Raw genomic sequence first — 6,000 nt, forward strand, 5'->3', positions numbered from 1 at the left:
TGAACTAGTAGAATTTTTGTCGAAATTTGATTTACTTATGGAATTTCTATTTATGGCAGGTCCAATCTGGTTAGTATGTCTAGGTCAGTCGAAGTCAATTTGTATGCTATCAAGATCTAATTCCCTGAATAAAAATATTTTTTACTAATTCACTTGGGTTGGAATTCGTCACGTTTTAGAGTGTATGTTGTCGTTATTTATCATATGATTGAGTGTATTATACCATAATTATTATTATAAGGTGCGGCATTCGTAGATTATGTCAACCACATGGTCGATGTGGTAGAATAAATGTTTGGAGCTTGTGTTGAACAATATGTACTGGACGAATAATATTCTGACCTCGTAGTATTCACTAAGAAATTAAATGCATGGTGGATGATGTGAAAAGAAGTGATCTGGAGCTCCTGAGTCAACTATCTGTACGGTGTGGTTGGGCAACTCGTGCATGCAGGGAACATTTGGCTCGTTATGAATTTCAAAATTGAAAACATGGTCCCTGCAAGCACTTAGAAACAGGGAGGTTAGTTGTTTTTCCCGAGATAAGCGAAAGTGGTTAGTAGTGCATGAATGCATGCACTCATGGTTGCGAACTGTGCGGACAGAAGTAAATTTGAATAGCGATAAAATGGGCATGACATCTACACCTGTGTTGCCATTGACTTGGGTGCGAAGAGACGGTAGCATTCCGGTGCGGGCGATGGAGGTGCGGGGTATGGATGCTGGCAATGGTGGTTCAGCTCATGAGGCGTTTGAGGAAGCACCTCACCATGGTCATGCGGAGCTGGAGACTGAGGAAGAAGGTATGAGTGCAGGGAGTGGCGACGTCGCCGGAGGTCCGATCATGATGATGGATGATCAGGGGGCACCTGATGGCTGGTTGCTAGAAGACGGACCAATCGTTGATTGCGCTGGAGAAGCTGTACATGATGGCCGGTTTCAATTGGTTTTGTTGGGAAAGTATGTAACTCAATCTCATTCATTCTCGTTTTGCGGACTTGTATACATTCGTAGAGTTAGGATTAGGATTACTTAATGAGGATTAAGCTTTCGTCTTGTTTTCTTCATTCTGTAGTGGTGAGAATGATGAAGACCTTGCAGATATACCAGATTTTTATTCAGATCCTTCTAATCTGGAACCAAAGATGGGCCAGCTTTTCAAGGAGGAGATTGATGGGTACTTATTCTACAACTTGTATGCGAGGTTTAAAGGGTTCGGAATAAGAAGGTCCATGTGCCATAAAAATAAAAAATCGGGCGTTAAGACCATGCAAGAGTTCTGCTGCATTCGAGAGGCATGTACACTGATTTTACAATTGTGTTTTGTTGTAGTTCTTTACGAATGGTGTGTATGTGTGTGTTGTTTAAATCTGGGCTTAAATTACGCAGTTCTATGATCGTAGTGCAGGTGCGAACCGAACTAGGATTGGGTGCAAAGCTATGACCAGGATGTATCGTTTTGGTGAACAACATCAATGGATGGTCAATGCATTTGTGTCAGCTCACAACTATGGTCTAAAGCGGGACTTTAGTCATACTAGTAACTTCAGATTACACAATCATATTGATGATGGCACTAAGAGTATTCTAGCCGAAATGGTTGATAAGGGAGTACCACGTTCGAATATGTATGGTTTAGTTGCAGGCCTACATGGTCATTGGCACCATTCACAAGGAAGGCAGTGAATAGACTAGTGTACGACTTGAGAAAGGATGAGTGCAGTGGTGATGTTCAGAAGACATTGGATTTTTCCAGGGAACAGCAACTGCAGAATAGAAATTTCTTCTATACAGTTCAAGTTGATAGTGCCTCAAAGATAAAGAATATATTCTGGGTACATGCGTCATCTAGACTCAGCTTTGAGCATTTTGGGGATGTTGTAACTTTTGATACCACATATCACACTAACAGGTACAACATGCCATTTGGTATATTTGTTGGGGTTAACAACCACTATCAGTTAGTTATGTTTGGGTGTGCATTATTGAGAGAGGAAACTGTTGAGTCGTTCAAATGGCTTTTCAAGACATTCACTAAAGCTATGCAAGGCAAGGAACCAGTGCCTATATTTACAGGTATACCAATTTTTTTAATAGTCTTGGAGTCTGTGTTTTGAGTAAACAATCAATAAGGATGTACTGATTTGTTTTGTCATCATTATGCACATAATTGTCACCAGATGGATGTAGCAATCAGTGAAGTATGGCCACGTGCTAAGCATAGAGTATGCAAGTGGCATGTCCTGAAGAAAGCAAAGGAAAACATTGGAAATATATATAGTAGGAAGCGTAGTACCTTCAAGGATGAGTTCCATGAAGCAATTAATTTGCCTAATACCCCTGATGAGTTTGAAAGGGCCTAGAAAGCAGTAAGGGAGAAGTACGGTCTGGAAGAGAGTATATACCTGGATAGGATGTGGGACATGAGGGAGAAGTGGGCACCTGCATACTTCAAAGAGTTTTTTTTGCAAAAATGTCAACCACTCAGTGTAGTGAAAGCATGAATCATGTTTTGAAAAAGTATGTGAAGCCTTCGTCCTCAATAAATGGTTTTGCTAAAAGGTACAAGAACTTCTTCTATGACAGAATCCAGGCTGAGAACACTGAAGAATTCCATTGTTAGAACGTAAGTGCTTGTTTCCTCAATTAAATTACGGCCATATACTAGTCTGTAGCTATTATTTTGATATCAACATAAATCATCAGGTGTCACATGATTTTCTCATACTATTAACATTCAGGGGAAAGTGAGCACAACGACTTCGTCCCCAATTGAGAGTCATGCTGCAAGTGTTCACACCAGAGGTGCATTTATCAAATTTAAGGAACAATTCTGTGCAAGTTTCTCTTTTAAGGTTGAAAGAACATCAAGTGATAATGAGTTGTGTGTGGTGTATAATGGGAATAAAACCAAGAAATTATGGGAAACAGATGCATATGACCTTGATGCCAACTTTGCTGAGGAAAAATTTTATAGTGTTCTTGCAAGCTCATTGAGTATTTGGGGATACTATGCAGCCACATTTTGATGGTGAGTTTCGATATATTTTAAAGTTTTCCGAATCGTAACAAGTTTAATGATGTTTGCCATTAATATGACACATGTGTTTGCACTCCCACAATGCAGGTCCTAGTACATTATGGATTCAAAGAAATCCCTAAAAAGTATGTACTGAAGAGGTGGACTAAAACTGCAAGGGATGAGATACCTGATCACTTGGAAGGATTTTTGAAGGACAAGGAAGCAGCTGAGTCACGGGGCTACCGACACGCCCTGTTGCATACACGTGCATTAGAATTTGTCAGGATCGGTGATACTAGTATTGATACATGTCAGATGGCTGTTGAGGGTTTGTTGAAGCTGATCGAGAACTTGAAGTTGAGGTGTACTGAGTCTGATTCTAGTATGAAGGACAGATGGAAATGTGATCGAATTTTGTGGAAAATGCCTGATACAGTTGAGATGGATGACACGGACAAGAGTGATGGTAGTATTAGTGAGCCTGAGGAAGTGGGGGAGGATAATGGAGAGTTCTGTGAGGGAACTGAGGAGTATGATTACATGCTTGAAACAGAGATACAACCATCAGAAATGAGAAGGTGGAGAGGTCGTCCAAAAAGCTCGAGGTATGTGTCGAATGCTGAAAGTGCGAGTGTCCAGATATCAAAGAAGAAGAAGAAGACCGCATATGGGAGTTCCCCAGAGGACAGTGGTAGGAGGATGCAGATAAGGTACTGCAGCAAGTGTGGGCAGACTGGCCACAACTGGACCACTTGTGGGCGTGAGTCTACATACAAGCGGAAGGATTAGTTCACCATGTATATAGGAATGTAGATTGGGCCATGACATTGTTGTTTAGGAACCATAAATTTGGTTGCTTGCTTGTTTAGTATGCAGTAAGATTTTGAAAATCATTTTATATGGACAGATTGTTATTGTGTTTTTTTCATTGATGGTAACATTTTGATGTTTGGAATTGAAGTTCTTTTTACTCAATTTGACAATGTATCAGGGCATACGACCCACATGATCTATCTTATGGTACGAATCGAATGGATTTGAATAACCATCAACGTATGATGACATACCCTTGGCCTGAATCCTTAGTAGGATTGTACTTGTGTTGCTTATGTAGCTGGAAAATTTTCACGTATTAGTCAGAGTATAGTATACTTTTGTTTTCTCATTTTTAGTGGCATAGGTAATTCTTTGTACTCATATTGCGAGGAAGAATTGGTGGAGTATGGTGGCATACTAATGCAGTGTAGTATGATACACAACTAATTTTAATAGGAGAAAGTGGTCTTAGTAGTTGCAAGCTGACTCCATTATTACAGGATTGAAGCAAATATTAAAAAACATCGCATCAGCACCCACAACCGGTGCAAGTATTCATAGTTTTTTATTAAGAGAGTATGTTGACATGCAAAAACAAAAAGATACTATAAAAGTCTGAAGATATCCGGAAGATTGATAAATTTTTCATAGTCTGCATGGTTGATACTTTCATTTGAGCGACATCAATATGATGAACTTCTGCACAGGTTCTGGTAGTATGGCTTCATTGTTTTTGAACGACAACAAGTTTACCAAAAAATCCTTCCGCATGGTCAATGAATCCTAGAATTGGTTTACATGGTGGAGGGAAATGTAAGAAAATTCATTGATGCGGGGTATTCTATATGGAGCGCAGATATGTAGGTTCAAACCGTGGGTATAGGGTTGGCAAGACGTGAGCCATCCTAGTTCCTCATGTAGTGTAGGACTTGGAATGCGGAATCAACCCTAGCATGAAGAGGTATGGTTAGTGGTGTAGTGACATTTAATAATGGATAGTGTAAATGAATTAATATATTAGTATACTCAACTTGTTAAAATCTTGGAGGTTGTTTGAGGGGTACTTGGGTGCCCAACTTGGGATATCCTCATCCCATCCTGGGAAGGACATCTTAAGACACTCTTGCAAAGCTTTGGATACCTGTAGCATAGTTTTGGTGTGTCTTTTTGGATTGTTATCTCTACTTGGGTCTATTATGGTAATCATCCTGTTCTCTGTATCAAATACATACAGAGCGAAATAGTCCACTTGGTGGATGGGAACAAAAATCTACGATATCATTAGAGGGTAATGTTAGTACTTGATGTGAGCATCATGTTAGTTTGAGGGTATGTATTCACAACTCACCAGACGACAGGTTGACACATTGTATGGAACTAGTGTGTCGTCAGTGAAAAAATGTATGTGGTCAGCAGGATTCCAGTGACCATTAGCAGCAATTGTGTACATCTGAGATGATAGTTAATGTTGCGTGTAAATTGGGATGGCGAGACCCGATGCAATATGCGTATGTGTGCATACTTACAGAGAAATCCTGATTAAGGAAGTGCCGCCATCCAAGAAATTTAGTTGAACCAAATTTCTGCAATTCATCCTCATGTAGTGCCTGAACAACAACGTTGAATGTGTCTTCTTTCATGGCTTGATCTATCTTGAGGGCTTGTTGAATGTCATCTAGATTTAGTTTCATGGGCACTGAGTTGGAGATGTGCACCCAAATCTTCCTGATGAATGAATAATTATCAGCTTTCAGCTAAGGATGTCAACAACAGGTTTTTTGTTAGTAGGTAATAGTATTATAACAATCCTTACTTTAAGGAGTCATTGTCATTGATTGAAATTGTGAGTCTGAAGACGTCTTCCGCAGCCTTAATGTCATGCCTCGTGAAGGAGTATTGCTTGCATAAGAATGGAGACTTTACCAACCTACTGGGTTTGATAGCACGCACAGGCCTATCGATAAGAATATTAGCAGGTTCACCAATGATTCTTCTCTTTGATTTGGGTGGGTATTTTGTAACAGCATACATCTTGCGCATTGCAATCCACACTCCCGAGACCTCTTTTAGTATGGTATGGGGTGATGAGAAACCAGCGGCCTGTTTTGTAGCCCCTAATCCATGGTGACAGAAGTTTTGCTCTTATTAGTGTCATGGTAGGT

This window comes from Panicum hallii, chromosome 8 (assembly GCF_002211085.1).
Source record: "Panicum hallii strain FIL2 chromosome 8, PHallii_v3.1, whole genome shotgun sequence".
NCBI classification, from domain to species: Eukaryota; Viridiplantae; Streptophyta; class Magnoliopsida; order Poales; family Poaceae; genus Panicum; species Panicum hallii.